This window comes from Macaca nemestrina, chromosome 4 (genome assembly GCF_043159975.1).
Source record: "Macaca nemestrina isolate mMacNem1 chromosome 4, mMacNem.hap1, whole genome shotgun sequence".
NCBI classification, from domain to species: Eukaryota; Metazoa; Chordata; class Mammalia; order Primates; family Cercopithecidae; genus Macaca; species Macaca nemestrina.
In genome coordinates, this window is record NC_092128.1 from 125,057,098 (window position 1) to 125,075,814 (window position 18,717).

An 18,717-nucleotide genomic window follows, 5' to 3' on the forward strand; every position below is an offset into this window, starting at 1 on the left:
GATAAGAAGTAAAGGACAATAATGCAGTCTTTGATGCTTACACAAATTTTATTGGAAATAGTTGGCTCCAATAAGAATATTTCTGCGATCACCACAAACTCAATTTCTACTTCAGCTATATAATTATATCAGGCTTGAGAATAACTAAAAAACAATACCGCTAAATGTTGGCTTTAAATTACCATTTCTCCGCCTAAATCATGATGAATGTAATGATTAGAAATGGCATTATTGATTATTAAATGTCAGAATGAATACACTAATGAAGTTATAGAGACAAATGTCATGTAAGACTGATTATTCTGACTAGCTTGGCCAAAGTCCTGAGTCTAAAATTTTTAAAACCCTAAAAATGTAAAAAGAAGTATCACAATCCCTCGCGCTCTTCCTTTCCAACTTGGACCAGGCAGAATGGCTCCCGTAAAGAAGGGCGAGAAGAACAAGGGCCCTTCCGCCATCAACGAGGTGGTGACTCGAGAATACACCATCAGCATTCGCAAGTGCATCCATGGAGTGGGCTTCAAGAAGCGTGCCCCTCGGGCACTCAAGAGATTCTGAAATTTGCCATGAAGGAGATGGGAACTGCAGATGTGCGCATTGATACCAGACTCAACAAAGCTGTCTGGACCAAAGGAATAAGGAATGTCCCATAACAAATCCGAGTGCGGTTGTCCAGAAAACAGAATGGGGATGAAGATTCACCAAATAAGCTGTATACTTTGGTTACCTATGTACCTGCTACCACTTTCAAAAATCTATAGACGGTCAATGTGGATGAGAACTAATCGCTGACTGTCAAATACATCAAATAAAGTTATAAAATTGCAAAAAAAAAAAAAAGAAAGAAAGAAAGAAAGAAAGTATCCATGACTGTATCCATTGTAATAATAAAAATTTGGCCAGGCGAGGTGGCTCATGCCTGTAATCCCAGGCCAAAGCAGGAGGATCACTTGAGGCCAGAAATTCAAGACTAGCCTGGGCAACATATTGGAACCCTGCCTCTACAAAAAATTTTAAAACATTAGCTGGGTGTAGTGATGCACATCTATAGTCCCAGCCGCTCAGGAGGCTGAGGCAGGAGGATTACTTTAGACCCAGAATTCAAGGTTAGAGTGAGATATGATCACATCTCTGTACTCCAACCTGAGCAGCACAATGAGACCCTGTCTCAAAAAAAAAAAAAAAAATCATCATAATATTGACCTGGTTCAAAATATAAGCATTCATGATAATACTGCAACTTGTCATTCAAAATTCAGTCATTGTGAACCTACCACGTGTCTGCAGCAGTCAGATGCTGAGCACGCTTGAGTAAACAAAAGACAGAAGACTCCTCCCCTTCTGGCTGGGGACTGAGATGAAGAAGAAGTAAGTGAGCTAACAAACCATTGCGAAGGTGACAGCGGCTATGAGTTAGACAGACTGTGCTGTGATCGAAGACTGGGTGGGAAGGGGGAACCTAGACTAGAGACTATGGATCAGGATTTGGCTCCAGGCAGAGGCTTCCAATGTGCGACTGTGTAGTCAGAGGACAGAGTTGGAGGGGCAGAAATCTGGCACGCTGGGGCCAGTGCTTCATAGCCCGGAAGATCGATGGTGTGCAGGAAGCTGGAGAACAGTCAGCCGCAGATGGCAAAGGGACTTGTCTGCTGGGCTGCAGCATCCCAGCTACTCCTCCCAGTGTTTCTGGGCAAAACTCTAGCAGATGCTTTTTTTCCCCTTTCTTTCGCTTACCACGTACCTATCAGTACATCCTGTCAACTCTACTTTGAAAGCACATCCTTACTCTCATCCCAAGTCTCCCTTATAATGTCCATTGTGCAAGTCCAGAATGATCCTTTAAAAACCTAAATCAAATCACTTCTTTCCTGCTTCCAACTTTTCCATGACCTCTTGTCACAGACAGAAAGGAGGCTAAACTCCCATCTTGGCTCTTTGTGCCCTTTATGATCTGCAATGCACCTCCTCTGCCTCCTCTTACCCCTCCACCTTGAACTCCAGCTTCTATGGGACTTGCCAAGCTTGATTCTCCTTCAGGGCATTTTCTCTAGATATTTTGTCTTCCTGAACTTCTTTTGCAACTCCTTGCACAGTTGATTCCTTCTTATTTCATTGAAATCTCAATCTGATGTCACCTGTTCAATGGCCTTGGATGGCCATCAGGCTAAATAACCGAATAGTACTGTCCTTGTTTCTCCACGGGGATTAAATCCTCTGCATAGCACTTGTGCTGATATTTTATTAGTACTTGCTGGTTTACTGCCATCTCCACAGCACTCCAACCCCACACTATTCAACCTGGAATGTAGTTCTATGAAAGAAAGAATAATAAATGTGCTGTTCACTAATGTATCCCAACACCTGGGGCTGTGCCGGACACACGGTGGTTCTCAGCAATTTTTGCTGAATGAATCAAAGGCTGACAGACCGTCATGGATAAACTCATCATGAAATAGAAGTGAGAGAGAAAGGGAAAGAGGGAGGAGTGGTGGTGAGAGTGCACAGGTCGGCAGGGCCAGAAAGACCACCAAGCAGTCAAGCAGGTCCTACACGGCAGCAGCTACCACAGCCACTGGGTCAGCTGGCTGCACTTCTACATGTGGATTTAGACCCTTTGTTGTCCCCAAAGCATAGGCAGCATGAGCCTCATGCTTGCATTGGGTCCCCTTTCTCCTTGAGTCCTGTGGGTATGACGTGGCCCAGGAGAATGCTACGCCCACAGGGAATCTGTGTCAAAGCCAAGAAACTCCAGGGGCAGGAGATCCTGGTCTTCTGTAGGGGCTGCTAGCAAATTTGGTCCTCTTTCTCTCTGGAAGAGACGCTATCTTTATTACCCTGGGATTTCTCCAAGGAGAGATGTTTCCAAATCTCTGTGGAGGGAGCCGTTGTCTTTCTACTGCCAAGACTATCTGCTGTGCAAACATCCTGGATCATCCATTGATGACCTCAATGTCCTTTGTTCAGAAGACATGCAAACCATGTCCAGACATGGAGGACTAGCTCATAACAAAAGGGTCCCGTGGCCTGATTTGGGGCAGGGCCCCTAAGGGACAGAAAACTTCAAGACATATTTGGAGACCTGAGACTGGAAGTTATCTTTACCCAGTTCCCCAGGGAATGGTACTAGGAAGGCATAAAACCCCAGGAAATTTAGAGCTGCACAGTGTGTCAGAAACTATGGCACTAGAGACAACTTTGCAAGGATTTTTCTGGAATGGCAACTGACTGAGGTTATAAAATTATTCCCACACACTTACGCTGCAAGGAGTGGAATATCCAGCAAACTGGGAGACACAGGAGGACAAGAACAAATGATGCCTCAGTAATGACTTAAAGGGACCAGTTCCCAAGGGCCGTATGGGATATTCACTCCACAGGATGATTGAAGGAGGGAGAGAGGCATCTCCCCAGTGCCTCACACTACGCAAGGTCCCTAGGAGATTCTAGAGGGGACGTCTTGTCTTCAATCACTTTCAGGACAAACACGAAATTGAACTACTTGTTTTTTTCAAAGTCTGTTACTGGGAGACACCATCTCTGGAGCCAGGCCGGGAGGCTGCAGTGAGGGAGCCAGCTCAGGAGGTTGTCAGGGCAGCCACAGTGGAGCCACAGCTCTGGGGCTGCCATCTTGTCCTGTCAGCTTAGCTCCCACTGTTCACGTCTCTCCCTCAGTAGTTTACTTTTTATTACATATCACAAAACTGTCCATATGGAATGTTAAAAATAAAGTTGAAAGGATAAAAATTACAGGTTCTTCACCACAGATAGCTCGAGAAGTAGTGGTCTGGAACAGCCCTATCCATCAGAACTTCGACAATGATGGAAACGTTCTGTTCCTGCAGTGACCAATATGGTAGCCATTCGTTGCATATGGCTACTGAGCACTTGGAGTGAGGCAATTCTGATTGAGGATCTGAACATTTCATTTTATTTAATTTTAATTAAGTTAAAATAGCCATGTGACTAGTGGCTGCAGTACTGGACACAGCAGGTCTAGAAGGAAGGCATTAGCCTGAGCCTCTCAAAGCTTTTGTGACCTTATCATAAAATGAGGATAAGAGTAGAATCAATCATGTAGGGGACTTTCGGGGCTTAATGAACTAATCTATGTTAGGGGCTTAGCACCTCTAGGGCACACAGCCGGCACTCAGTAGGCATTAGAGGAGGATGAAAAAAATAAGTATGACAACACTGGTGGCGATCACAGAGACAGAGCTTCAGGAGTTCAGAGGACAGGTTTGGACATGCATGTGGCCAGCTATTAGGTAAGAAAAAGGATGGGCCATGCAGCATGGGGCCAGAGCATGGGTGACAATGGGTGAGGAGGCCCTGTATCTGGTTCTATATGAACACAGGCCCATGAGGAGTGATTCCCCGAACCCTAACAGTCTTGCAAAGGAGAGTAGATGTTCAGCACTGTGTCGGCGGGGGACGGGCTGTGCCCAGAGCTTCCCAGGCTGTTGGGACAACTGCTCCCTTGTGTGGTGCACAGTGCACATGGCAGGGGCAGTGCTCTCTGGGGCTATGTCCAGTTCCTTCACCCAAATCCAAAACATGAGCATTCTGCACACCTCTATCAAGTAATCTGGATCAAGGCATGTGTTTGCCTAAATCATCTGAAGATTTATATAAAACATAGTTTATTGACATGTATGTATCAGTCTGGGTCCAATCAGGAGATGTAGACCACAACACAATTTAAATAAAGGAGGTTAAATATAAAGAAATACGATGCTATTTCTTAAACAGGACAAGAGAATAACTATTGAGACAGAAAGAGCTCTACAGGGCACCAGAGCTGTGCTGAGCACCCGAGGAAGGACACAGCTCGGGGGGCTTAGACCTCTGAAGAAATATGGCTGCACCTACTAGATAGTGGAGAATTTTGCTGGGCTTCCCAGGCCACAGCTGGCCCATGGTGGCTGGACAAGTGAAAATATTACTCTGTGGCACCGGTAAACTGAGACCAAGAGGCAGGCAGAGAGAGCAGGGCACACTGCAGGTGCGAGACCAAAAACCTGTCATGTCTATGTTGTTGTCCATGTTGAAAGGGCCACAGGAAATACACCTGCAGGACACAGGCGGGGGAGACTGGCAGGTGGTGGACCACCCTTTGCAGGGACCCAGTGGCCCCTCTGTGCACAGCTTGGGTCAGAGCAGCTGTGGGACCTTGCATGGACAAAGGTACAGCCTGCTGGATGGCCAACCTTAAGGAACTTCAGTGTGCCTGTGGGTGGGGCTAAGGAGAGGGTGCAAAGAGCAGGACCTGTAAGTCCTTTGCTGTCCTCTGTCCCTGGCTATGCTAGTGCTGTCCAAATCAGGAGCTGCAGAAGGCACGGCAGCATCATGCTGGAGAGAGCTGCCTGCTCCCTACATGCACCTGACACTGGAGAAACCACACTGCTGAGTAGTAAAGAAAAATGCACGCTCTCCAGGAGCATGACAAATGCCCTGAGAGCCAGGAAGGAAAAGCCCTACTATCTGTAAGGTCTCTCCAGCACCTTCCACTGACAATCCTTAACATCAGATCAGTGGGAAAAAAAAAAACATAAAAGAGGCTCATCTGCGTCTTCACAGATCAGGCAATGAAGGATGAATTTGGGGCTGAGAGTCAGGAAACTGACAAATGGCAAAACATAGCCTACGCCAGACACTCACCGGCCCCACTCTTCCGTGGCGCTCACAAAATGTTCCCTGGGGCCTTGACTGTGACCTAGGAAAAGCAATGTTTTCAAGGAAAGGAAGATATCTTGGTAAATTTTCTTTCTATGGGTAAAAAATTAGTGCGGTCATCACCTTGTCATTAGTAAGTTCTCAATACAGCAGACTGAGCCAAAGCTGTGCAGCCAATAAGATGTACTTACATATTGTTCCCTGTCAGGGACCTGGGTTCAGAAGTGCAGTAGATCCAACATCTTCCAGTGCCACAATCTACCCTGTAGTACTAAATATCCTATACCCTAAAATTTATTATTCTTTATATATGATCTAGAGAGTGGCTACAAGTTTTGGCAGTAGTTTGGAAAATACTACAAAATATTTGAAGTAAAAAAAACTAAGCAGTTTATAAAACACTGCCACTTATACTTAGGTGTATTCTTACCTCTTTTCTTTTTTCCTTAAATAATTAAAACAAATATAACATCTTCTGAAAAGTAAAGGGGACTCAGTAAATAAATACATAGCATTGCTGTCATGACATATAATATTTTAGAATAAAAATACACTATGAATATTCATAGAAGTTGTTATTTTTGGATCTTTAGCAACATTAAATATTTAATATAATTACTCCTCCATTTCCTCTTCTAATATTTATCCCTGCTTCATTTCTAAATCATCTTTTCCACATTTTCCTCTTCAGTTATTTAAGTGGGACGGTAAGCTTGTTTTCAGCTAGTTGTAATTAAAATATTATCTCTGAGCACTTTCAAGCCAGATTGTCATCATCAAAGCAAAGGAAAGATGAGGCAATTTTGGAGAAAACTCAATGACACATCAAATTATTTAGATGAATGTTTTAATTTCACAATTTTTCTTCAACTAACTTTAAAATATGTGGGTGGTTATTTTATATAGGGATTCGCACGGTACAAAAATCAGTAGAACTCTAAATAAGGTACCGCGAGGAGACAGAGAGGGGAGCACTGAGGTGGGCTCTTCCGCCCCGATTGGGCCCTGACCTCCACAGCGGCCAGGCAGAGAGCATCCTGCCTTCTATCGCCGCGTGCCAGAGAAGACTGTTGATAAACAGCCGGTGCCTAACTTCAGGGAGGGGTTAGTTATGGATGAAATCAAAGGACACCGAGGGAAAGGTAAGAGAAGGTGGCCGGAGTAGGCTTGGGAGGCAGGGGGCCCCACCTGGGAGAGCTTGGCGTTCTAGCCTGTGGAGGAGTCCTAGCCGGAGGAGAGAATGGGGGAGGGGCAGGGGTCGCTCAGGAAGGCGGGTCTTCTTTCCTGCGCCAGCCACCTCCAGCTGTGCTCCTCGGCTCCAGCATGGTTTCTCTAAAGGCTGTAAGGGAACGTGCCCAGCGGGGCATGTGACCATCCTTCTAGAACACGCTTTGGTTCCTCCAATTGGGAAGGTCTGGCTCCAATAGTCCAAGCCTGCCTCCAGATCCTTTAAAGATCGCTTCACTTTTCTGTCCCAGTCACCAAGAGAGAAGAGGGACAGGAAAGAGTGGAAGGAGTGGGGAGCAACGTGTGTAGATTGGCCTTGCAGCGGAGCCGCCGCCATCCGTAGCCTCCCTGCTCGGAGTCCCTGACCATGGCAAGCCTATCTCAAAATCTTGCAGGAGCTGGGATGCGCACATCCCTTGGGCAAGGGGAAGCCACGGCTTGTTTTCGGCAAGGAGCAATGCGAGTTACCTTGCCCTTAACCTTATGTAAAATCATTCTGCAAATGAAGATCCAGGGCTGAAAGGGCAGCACTGCAGACACGCAGCGGGCCGGAGCCACAGCCCTGGGCTCCCAGGGTTCTCCACCCAACAGGGAAGACAGACTGGAAAAACGATTACATGCGTGGTGCTGGCTGCAAAGGAAAAGAACGGATCTTTAGTGCGTAGTGAAGCGCAGGGGCTCACTTGGTTAGGATGCCGTTCGGAAATACTTCACTAAGAGGGGCATGGGCGCTGGAGTGGAGACAAGCTGGGACCTTAAGTCACTCGCAGAGTTCGTTATGGGGAGGAGACACTCCAGGACTAGAGAACAGTGTTAGATTTGAGGCAGAAAAAGCCTGGAGCGGAAACGGAGAAGAAGAGAGAAGAGAGAAGAGAGGAGGAGGAGGAGGAGGAGGAGGAGGAGGAGGAGGAGGAGGAGGAGGAGGAGGAGGAGAAGGAAGAAGAAGAAGAAGAAGAAGAAGAAGAAGAAGAAGAAGAAGAAGAAGAAGAAGAAGAAGAAGAAGAAGAAGAAGAAGAAGAAGAAGAAGAAGGAGGAGGAGGAGGAGGAGGAGGAGGAGGAGGAGGAGGAGGAGGAGGACGGGGGAGGGGGGAGGGGGAGGGGGAGGGGGAGAGAGGAGGAGGAAAAAGAAGAGAGGAGGAGGAAGAAGAAGAGGAAGAGGAAGGAGGAGGAAGAGGAGGAGGAGGAGGAGGAGGAGGAGGAGGAGGAGGAAAGAAGAAAGAAGAGGAAAAACACCTCAGGCAGGAGAGTACAGAGGGACAGGAAGGAAGCAGGAGCGTGCACACTTGAAAGCACGTGTTAGCGGCAGCAGCCCCCGCGACCCCTGCGGGACATACCAAGATGCCCTTCACTCTGAGGGCAGCGGGAAGACACTAAAGGGTTGAACAGGTTGCATTTCTAAAAGATCACGGAATACAGTATGTAAAACGTTGGCAGGGGATAAAAGCAAACGCAGAAGGAAGGCTAGAGAGCTACAGAAGGGTGATGGGGCGGTGGAAGGAGGGCAGGAAGGGAAGTGACCTCCCAGCGCCGTCCTGGGCCGCAATAGGCAATCAATCTGTGCTGCATGCTGGCCTCCACTGGAGAGGGGCTAATTGCTCCATTCACGAGGGAAGATGCAAATCTGAGAGGCCGCGCGCAGTTCCACAGAGCCGCGCTGGGTTCCCGTCACCTCCCTCCGGGGTGAGTGTGGAAACCGCTCTGCAGCAGGAGCACCCAGCTTTCCCAGACCGCGGTTGCCGGGCACAGGCTCCGAGCACGCGAGAGGGTTCCGCGCAGCCCGCTTTGCAGAGGGAACGGAGACGCAGAAAGCCTGGCCTGGGCGCGCGGCCGCGAGGGCTGGGAGCGGGGAATCCACTGCGGCAGCTCAGCTCTGGGCAACGCCGCCACCTGCTGTCCCGCGCACCCGCACAGCGGCCCGGGCGTCCAAGCCTCCGCGAGAGAGATGTGCCTGACCTGCACGGAGGATGACGCTGACCGGCAGGTGGTGAGGAGGCCACCGAGGAAAGAAATCAGACACAGGACGTGCTGGACCTGCAGGTTGCACTGGCCCAGGGAGGGCCCCAGGCGCAGCGGGCACCGACCCTGTCCCTCCAGGCTCGGATCTGCGGGTCCTCGGGCTGCGACCCTGCCCTGTGGCCGAGACTGTGACAGTCATCGCAGCTGGCAGCCGAGTGCACTGACCCTTATGCTCACTCCACACGCAGAAAAGCACCAAATCTCAGTGGCTCCACGCGACACGTGTGTTTCTCACTCTCATATCCAGGGCAGGTCACAGGACACACCAACAAGTGATTTAGGGACCATGCTCTTTCCTTCTTTGTACCACCTTAAAAATGCAGCCTCCAAGTTCACTGCCTAAAGGAAAAAGGAATGATCAAGGGTGAGAGATTTTGCTGTGGCTTGTGACACAGCTCCACCTAATGTAAAGATGTTAGGAAGCTCGGGTTGTCTGCGTGGCCAGGAAGAGGAGAAAAAGAAGTGTCGCTGAAGCACGAAGACTTGGCCAGACCCTTATGTGCCTCCTAAACATTCTCCCGTCCATGCAGACAGCACCCTCACACCTTCCGCCAGAGGGGCAGCCACAGTCCCACCAGTCACTGTCCAATGCAAAGGATCCCCAGGCAATCCCACTCCATGGCCCGGACTCCTCTTGGGCTGCCACCAATCACCTAGAGGGGCAGTGGTTGCTCTCCTCCACCCAGCAAACAAGCACATTATCTCTGAAACAAGCACCACACCACCATTCCAAAACAGAGTGGGAGAAACACTCTATCACAGTCCCACAGGACACCTGACTCTGCTGGCCAGAACTGCTAAATTCCTCTGCCCTGGGCTGGGAAGGCACCTCATTAGACTCCCGGGCTATCCTCTGGGGAAAACTCCGTGCTCTGTTTTTCTTGGAAACCCCTGGATCTGCCCTCATGGGAGTTCTTAATTGCTTATTGGGCTTCAGTATCTGAAATGGGTGCTGGGGAATCTTCCCTCATAGGATCCACATACCCTGAATCTCCCTTGCTGTCTGCTGCAGACTGAATGGTTGCTTTCCCAAAATACTCCTAGGTTGAAATCCTAATCTCCAATGTGATGGTATTAGGAGGTGGCGACTTTGGTAGGTGATCATGTCATCAGGGTGGAGCCCTCACAAATGGGATTGGTTCCCTTCTTTCAAAGGGACTTTTGAGGCACAGTGGGAAGAAACCTGTCTATGAACCAGGAAATGGGCTGTTACCAGACATGGAATATGCTGGCACCTTGATCTTGGACTTCCAGCCTCCAGAATTGTGAACAAAAAAACTTATGTTGTTTCTAAGCCATCGAGTTTATGGCATTCTGTTAAAGCAGTCCAAGGTGACTAAGACAATGTATGTGACCCAAACAAAGACTTTGTAGATTAGTTTTATGCTTTCTTTGGCAATATAATTTCTTCAGACTCTTTGAGGGCATTTGATCCATTTGCTTCCAAAGAGTTCCATATGGCTGTAACCACACCCAAAACATTTTCATAGACAACATTTTCAAATCTTCTACTTTTTTTTTAACTTTCCTATACCCTTGCTTAGTTCACCTTAATAATGAGAGGAAAAATCTTAATCTAATCATTATAATGAGGCTGAGTCACAATATGGTTTTGTAGCTAAAAGGTTTTTATTTCAATATATTATTGCCTACTGTTTGTGTTTCAAATACAGTTCAAATATCCAGCCCTTCAAGAACCCAAATTTCTGGACTTTCTGCTCTTAAGCTGGTCAGTTTTCTCCTGAGCTCTGTGCTTTCTTTGAATAGCATGCCAACACAACCAATTATAGAAAACACACAATCACACTTTGATTATTTTTTCCAACTGCTTTTGCCAGAGTTGCTGAATCAGAAGGCTTACAATTTATCTCCACAGATATTGCAGACGGGAGTTTTACTACATATTTCCACTGCAGTTAGCATGGATCATCATCTTCCTTGCCACCCACCACCTCACTTCAACTCAATGTCAGACATCAGCTTTTTGTTACTACAGTGCGTGCTTCCTTTTGAAGTACCAATTTTTGTATTATTCCTGATGGTTTAGTTGTGCCAACTCTCAAATTTCAGTGGCTTAACACAATAACTGTTTCTTTCTTCCCCCTGTTACAATCCAATCAGAGTTGGCTGATTCTCCTCCATTCAGTGACTCGGGGACTCAGGCTCCCTCTATCTGGGACAACCATATTTAACATGCAGCCTCCAAGGTCACCACTGAATGAGGGAACATATCTATGTGCCTGACTTAGATGTACTGACATCATGTCCATCACATTCCACCGGCCAGGATGCAGTCACATGGCCCAACTCACTGCAAGGGTGTGGAAAAGTCATTTATCTGTGTTTTCAGGAAGAAGAAAAAGACAACATTGAAGAGGTGTGGCTATCTTAGCTACACTGCTTATAATAATCACACATGAGTTTCTTTAGTCCCTTTCGTCTGGAAGTTTACATGTAATATACAATAAAGCAAATAAAATTAAGATAGGAATAAGAATGTCATACTCTCAAGAAGCCATTTAAGATTCTACAAAGGTACTTGTCGAGAATCTGGGTATAATACTGGTAGTGTATATGTGCATTGAAAGCCGGGTAGGGCTTGTTATATTAAGGAATTTTTCTGATACTTATACACCAGTAATAATCATAACATGTTTGTCATTCATACAACAACATTTCCTGAGTGCCTACTAAATGCTAGGTACCAAGCTAGTAGCTGAGTGATTAAAAAAAAAAAAAAATTCCAGTACCTGCTCTTGTGATATTTGCATTCTAATAGGAGAGAAAATAAACAAGTAATCGTCCATTTGCATAATGATTGACATGATAAATGAGATGCCTATAAAGTATGGGACAGTGTAAGAAAGCAAAAGACAGACCTAGCTTGGGAGTGGATCCACATTCTAAGCATGAAGCTGGGACTAGAAAGGCTAGGAGTTAGCCAGGTGACAATGGGGAAGAGATGCTGAGGTTTTTTACTTTTATCATTGGGTAGGGGATGGTGCCACGCTGAGATGGGAAACACTGTGTTTTCATACAGTAGCCCTTGATGGGCAGATCAGAGATTCATTTTAGGATACATTGGCTCTAGGGTAACCATGAAACCTCCAACGGGAGATGTCAAGGAGGCAGCAGCTATTGCACAGAGCTTGTTGAGGGGTCTGGAGTGGTGCTGCAACTTTGGAAGATATCTTATTGATGATCTAGTCTGTCTCAAAGATGTTCCTCAGCACCCCTTACCAAATGCATCATTCATGGGGAAAACTCCCAGAATCTAATCACCTGCCATCATCCGTCCCTGCCATCTTAGGGCTCTATACCTCTACGAAGACTTGCTTTATTTTATTTTATTTTATTTTATTTTATTTTATTTTATTTTATCTTTGGGACGTAGTCTCACCCTGTGGCCCAGGCTGGAATGCAATGGCACAATCTCGGCTCACTGCAACCTCTGCTTCCTGGGTTCAAGCAATTCTGCTGCCTCAGCCTCCCAAGCAGCTGGGATTACAGGCACGTGCCACCACACCCAGCAAATTTTTTAAATTTTTGGTAGAGACGGGGTTTCTTCATGTTGGCCAGGCTGATCTTGAACTCCTGACTTCAAGTGATCCGCCCACCTCAGCCTCCCAAAGTGCTGGGATTACAGGCATGAGCCACCACGCCCAGCCAGAAGACTAATTTTAAATAGGAACATTCTCACTGGCAAACTAAAGATTATCTTAAATAGTGAGCTATTAACACACAAGTAAGAGAGGTTTCTCCTTTTTAAATATCACTGTTCAGACCAGGATGAAGGACAACAGGAGAACTGCAAGAAGCAGCCACAACGAGCAATTGGCCGTCCTAAGAAACTAGGATTGCGTAATCACATGAAACGCCCAGTAGAAGTCAAGGCCAAGGAGCCCTTTTTTGTATTTCTTGGTTGCCTATTTTATCCAGTGCCTGATCTTACATTCAGCTCTGTATTGTTTTAAACAGATATCTTTGCTTTTAAAGTGAATGTTCATCATCAGTTCTGAGTATGAATACATTAGTAGGAACACATTTATTTTAATTCATTTGATGATGATTTTACTAAAGCTTAAGATTGTGTGTCTCTGAAAACCTCAAAAAATTATTCAAAATGACTGTTCAGATGAATGCAGATACATGAAAAGAAAACTGGCTGAAGGTCATCATACAAAGAGCCAGCAGTAGCAGCAACAATTAAGACCAGGCATCTATTTTAATTTTTCAGGTGTGTGTTGATGAGGAGAGTTAGACTGTTTTAATTGCTAATCTCTCAAAGGAAGGAACACACCATGTTAATTAAATTCACTGATGATAGAAAATGTGGAGGTGGATTAATCACTTCTAATGGCAGAACAATTTTCTTTAAAAGCTAGTTTTACAAATAAGAACTGGAATTAACCAAAAGAGAACTCAGTTCTTAGAGAATGTGCGTGCGCACACACACACACACACACACACACACACACAGCCTAACTACCCCCAGTGCATAGATTACAGGATGCACACTTTGAAAGTTGCTTTAAAAAAGGTGCACTAGTCACTGAAGAATGCCATCTTGAATTCAATCTTTGAACAAAGATGTGCTAAGTACCTGCTATATATGTAAAGCTGTGGCTTGAATAATAAAAAAAAAAATACAGAAAGAAAAGCACCTCTTCTACTATACTTTTGGACCATGGATATTCCCGTACAATTTAGTACAGCAAATTCACTTCTCTCTGGCACCTCAATAAGGTAGCATCAAAAAACCATAAGGGGATGGAAATGTGAGTGGGTCATTTGATTAACTGAAAATGCTTTAGTTGCCCAGGCATTTCATCAGGTAATACACCTCCAGAAAGTATCTAAGTTTTGTCATTATAAATAAAGAAAATGGAAAGGTAAGTACAAGTACCAAAGTTTATATAATCAAGCCTCCAAATAGAAATGTGGCTGTGACTACAGATACTACAATTACCAAAATCTAGAGACAGAGCAGCCAGTTATCAAGCTAGACACAGAAGCAGACCTGTAGCAGAGAGGTGAGAGTGGGGCTGAGAGGTGCAATTCTCCTGTGGCTAAGGACTCTCCTAACATTCCTTTGGTAGTATAACATTTCTGTACCTGCTATGTCCAAAATCGTGTCTGTGACACAGGACACATCTGGCCCCAAACAGAGAATGCAAGACCATGAGCAGCAGCTCCCCGTCGCTGAAATGAGCAGCAATTTGAGCAGCAGCTCCCCATTGCTGAAATGAAATGAAATGAATTCAGCAGCTGAATTGGCCAGCAAGACCATGAGTAGCAGCTCCCCATTGCTGAAATGAAAACTGGGTTTTACTGAGAGTCTTCCTCCTGGAGGCCAGGGTTCCTAACTGGAAGCAGCACGTATATATTTAAAAAACAAACAAACAAAAAGCAACATTTTTCCATTTTTTTCCCACAAAAAACCATTTTTCCATTTTCTTCTTGCCATGGTTTTCAGTGTAAGTGCTTGGCTAATGCAGGTACTAATGAAAAAAAGAACATAATAGGTTTCCCTGGTCGTTCACATTTAGCAGAATGTAAACACCTTTTTGCATTCAAAGTGCGTTCTGGTTCAGATAGAAAGTTTGCCTCTGGGGTGCACCCTACTCATCCTGTCATAGAGGGAGTGCTCTCACCTGGTAACTCAGTCTTGCTGAAGACCCAGCCTTGTAGGTCCACTGAAATGCTATGATCCTGGAGAATGTGATTGTGGGGGAAAGAACGGAATGGCAGACACACAGATTGTGCACCTCTGAATTTCCAGATGGCAATGGCAGAATTGTGTGTGTGTGTGTGTGTGTGTGTGTGTGTGTGTGTGTGTGTGTGTGTGGTGTTAGAGTCTTGCTCTGTTGCCCAGGCTGGAGTGCAGTGGTGCAATTATGGCTCACTGCAGCCTTGACCTCCCGGATTCAAGCAATCCTCCTGCCTCAGCCTCTGGAGTAGCTGGGACTACAGGCATACATCACCATGCCTGGCTAATTGTTTTTATAGAGACGAAGTCTCCCTATGTTGCCCAAGTTGATGGCAGAGTATTAAGACCAGCACAGCACACTTCTGAGAGTGGGGACCCTCCCAGGGTGGGGCTCTTGGTAAGTGCAGCAGTCACACCCCCACGAAGCAGTTTTTGGGGAAGGACTGAGAGTGATACATTAAGTAGCGGTAGCAAAACTCCCTCTCCATCTTTTTGGGGGCCAGTTGGGCCTGAGAATCAAATTACAAAAGATAGGCTAACAGATGAAAAGCATAAAATTTATTTTATGTGAGTTTACGTGGCATGGGAGCCTTCATACAGAAAAGAAGACCCAAAGAAGCAGTTAGAGTCAGTCCCTTATATACTGAATTGGCAAAAAAATAGTTGTGAAATGTGATAAGGCCAAGGGGCCTGGGCTAGGGTAGGATACAGGGAGAAGGGTGACTAGGAAGATAAGGGTTGGCTTAACAAAGCTGGTTTGTACAGATTTATTCTGGCCTCAACTGTTCATCTTTGATGATATGAATATTATTCTGTAGAGGGCATCTTTCCCACAGGCATTACACGCCTGCTTTAGGAAACGACATGAAGGTTAGTGTGATGTTCTTGCACCTGCTGTTTTTTCAAGTGTCTTTACTTAAATAGTCAATATGCCAGGATGGCACATTTTGAGTGGCGTATTCTTAACTGTTTCCTTTGCATCTTGGTGTGGTCCTTATAAGGTCCTTATAAGGTACGGTTCTTATAAGCCAAATGCCACAGGCAGGTCAGAGGAGAGTGATGTCCTGTAAGAATTTTTATTCTTTTTTTCCTTTTTTTTTTTTTAAGATGAAGTCTTGCACTGTCACCCAGCTGGAGTGCAGTGGCGTGATCTCAGCTCACTGCAACCTCCACCTCCCAGGTTCAAGCGATTCTCCCACCTCAGCCTCTGAGTAGCTGGGATTACAGGCACACGCCACCATGCCTGGCTAATTGTGTGTGTGTGTGTCAAGTAGAGACGGGATTTCACCATGTTAGTCAGACTGGTCTCGAACTCCTGACCTCATAATCTGCCTGCCTTGGCCTCCCAGAGTGCTGAGATTACAGGCGTGAGCCACCATGCCCAGACAAGAACTTTTATTCTACCAGGCATCAGAGGCATTTCGAGTTTTCCATCTGCTCAGTATGTGGAGGATCTAGACTGTAGGATAGGAGAAGATTATATCTTGGCAATTATAACAGCTACCCTCTACATAGGTCTTGTTAAGTGTCTGCTGCACACTAAAACTTGTGCCGAAAGAATGTTGTCTATTAACCTGTCTTACATCAATTTGATTCTCAGGCCGAGCCAGGCCCCAAAGAAGATGGAGGGGCAGTTTTGCTGCCCCTACTCAATGTGTCACCCTCAGTGCTCCCCCAAGCACTGCTTCCTGGGGATTGGCCTCTGCAGAGACAGGTGTGGCCCCGTACCCTTGACTTGTGAAGCTAGCTCATTAGCACCAGCGTGAGTGCTTCCTCTTAGCAACCCTTCAGACTGGAAGGATCTACTTGTAGAATTCATGGTAAAAAATAAAAAATCAGGATGCAAAACTCTATCTGTAGAATGATTCAGTTTCATAAAAGATTGGAATAAAAAACGCCCATAAATGTAAAACTGTTATTTTGTTTCATTTCACAATTTTTTTGAAGAGGCACTGAGGTTTCTGACATATGAGCATTGCCTCCTTCCCTTCTCTATACCCTCATGGGTGTATCGTTCTCGCTGTGAATTAGTACAGCAGCGTTCAATAGACTAACGAAATTCAAGCATGCTTGAAGGGTACCTTCTCTTTTTTTGGTCCTGGCAAGACAGCTGGCTATGATAAAATACGTTTGAGTGTAGGAAAGATTAGAAAACGCCTTTTTTGTAAAGAGAAGCTAGAAATAATAATAATAATAACATCTCTGGGTCCTGTCCCGCAAGTGTAGGAGGAGCCCAGTAAGCCTGTGTGAAATTACATCAAGGATTTTTATGTTTTCTCTCTGTCTGCATTTGATGAGTTACACAGATTTTGCTTAACATATTAGAGTTGGAACACAAAGGGAAATTTGTTTGCTTGTTTGTTGCTCCGGATTTATGCCTATGAGATTTTGGCTTTGTACCTCATTTGGAGGTTTTGAGATCTTTGAATTACACGCATGCACATCTTTAGCAAGCTGCACTAGAGAACTGAAAGCATAAAATCAAATTACATGCAGATTGAAGAAGTAGCAATGATTTCTTTACAAGCGATTGTCAATTTATTGCCCAAGACTGACGCTCTGGTCTCCCCACTGATTTGGGAACAAAATGAGTAACTAAAACAAACACTAGAACGTTAAAATTCACTCTACCTACCGCAATTGTTAAATCACGGGCTTCTTCATGATATTTTTAAAATTAAGCTCCTCTCTCTGCAAAACCATCCAGCTATTCTGACCCAAAAACCTACTGGAGAAGAGAGGTGTGGCTGAGGGAATCCAAAGGCTGATGTCATTCACATACCTTATGATTTATAGGCAAAAATTCAATGGATAGATACAATCAAAAGAACAATGCAGCTGTCATAGAGCATTTTTGGCAAGTGTATCAGGGAATTAACTCAAAAACTTGACTTAAAATCAAAACACATAAGCCGGGTTTGTCTCATCTTGTGCAATAACATTATGGCAGAGACTGCTACAAACTGTCACTTCCACCCTTTTCCTCTACTTCTTGAGAATAGCTAGACTACAGTTCCCAGCCTGCTTTGCAGGTAAAGGGGGCCATGGGGACAAAAAGGAAAGTGTCTTTTCCAAGCTGGCCTATGAAACATTCTCCACAACCCTCTATAACCTTTCCTCTCTGGAGGTTAGGTGTCCACACCCAGGTGTGGACATGGCAGGCATTGAGGATTACCCAGGGCCTGGCTGCTCTGAACGACCATGTGCACAGAGACTCCTCCTTGGACTGTTTGGAAATAGAGCACTGTTGTGATACACTGAGTAGTGATACTTTGAGCCATTATACATTTGGGAGATGACAGGCATATCTTAGAGATGCTGCAAGTTCAGCTCCAGACCACTGTAAAATGCTTAGCTTTAAAGCTTCAAAGTACAGGCTGCCCCTCTTGTTAAGGGCTAATGTAGTTGGTGACTTACGTTGAAGCCAAGGCTTGTTTACCATTTTGAAAATTCTATGACCCTTAAGAATTATGCTAAGTCTACTCTGCCTGTGATCTAGAAATGGAACAACAAAGCCGGATGGCAGTACATCTCTTTAGCATGTTATTTAGCACGGGTTACTGAATATTTTAAGTCCACTATTGGGATCTACTGCTTAGAAAAAAAAATTTCAAAATATTACTGCTCATTGCCAATCTACCTGGTCACCCATGAGTTCTGATGGAGATGTGCATGGAGATTGATGTTGTTTTCATACCTGCTAACACAGCATCTACTTTGCAGTCCATGGATCAAGGATTAATTTTTACTTTCAAGTCTTATTTAATAAGTACATTTTGTAAAGCAGTAGCTGTCATAGAAGTGATTCTTCTAATGAATCCGGGCAAAATAAGTTGAAAACATTCTGGAAAGAATTTCTTATTCTACATGCCATTAAGAACATTTTTGATTCATGACAGGAAGTCAAAATGTCAACATTAACAGGAGTTCGGAAGGAATTGATTCCAAACCTGATGGATGACTTTGAGGGTTTCAAGGCTTCAGTGGAGGAAGTAACTGCAGAGGTGGAAGGAACAGCAAGAGAACTAGAATTAGGAGTGGAGCCTGAGAACGTGACTGAATTGCTGCAATCTCATGATGAAACTTGCTCT